This window comes from Elephantulus edwardii, unplaced genomic scaffold (genome assembly GCF_000299155.1).
Source record: "Elephantulus edwardii isolate Elephantulus edwardi_28Jun2011 unplaced genomic scaffold, EleEdw1.0 scaffold00651, whole genome shotgun sequence".
Classification (NCBI taxonomy): domain Eukaryota; kingdom Metazoa; phylum Chordata; class Mammalia; order Macroscelidea; family Macroscelididae; genus Elephantulus; species Elephantulus edwardii.
In genome coordinates this window covers 34,783-35,299 of record NW_006400401.1, presented here as the reverse complement: position 1 = coordinate 35,299, position 517 = coordinate 34,783, and positions in this window count along the sequence as shown.

Genomic DNA, 517 nt, shown 5'->3' with positions numbered 1-517 from the left:
GAGTGGCAGCAGCAGAATTCTCACCTTCGATGTGAGAAACCCAGCTTCGATTCCTGGCCAATGCAGTTCCAACCACGTGCCAAGGCTGATCAGGTTACAGTAGAGTTTCCAAGTAGAGAGGAAAAAGACCTAGCAATCTACTCAGGAACCTCTGCCCAGTCAGGGGGATCGAGCTTGTTTGGACAGCATTTCTGTCTGTTGTGTATGATGACACCATTAATCAGGACTGACTGGACAGCACAATGACAAGGCAAGTGCCCAGAGCAGAGCTGGCCAAAGGGAAAGAGCCACCTCACTGTCCCTCATCACCGGCCCTAAAAGTGCAACTACCATCAGCATCACGTCTCTGCCAGGGGCATCTAAAAAGGATGGACGCTTGTGGACACAGATGCTCAAAGCTCCCAAACTGAACAGAAGTTTCCTAGCAATAAGACAAGAGAAGGGAATAAAAAGTATCCAAATAGGCAACGAGGAGGTAAAATTATCCCTCTATGCTGATGACATGATAGTATACTTA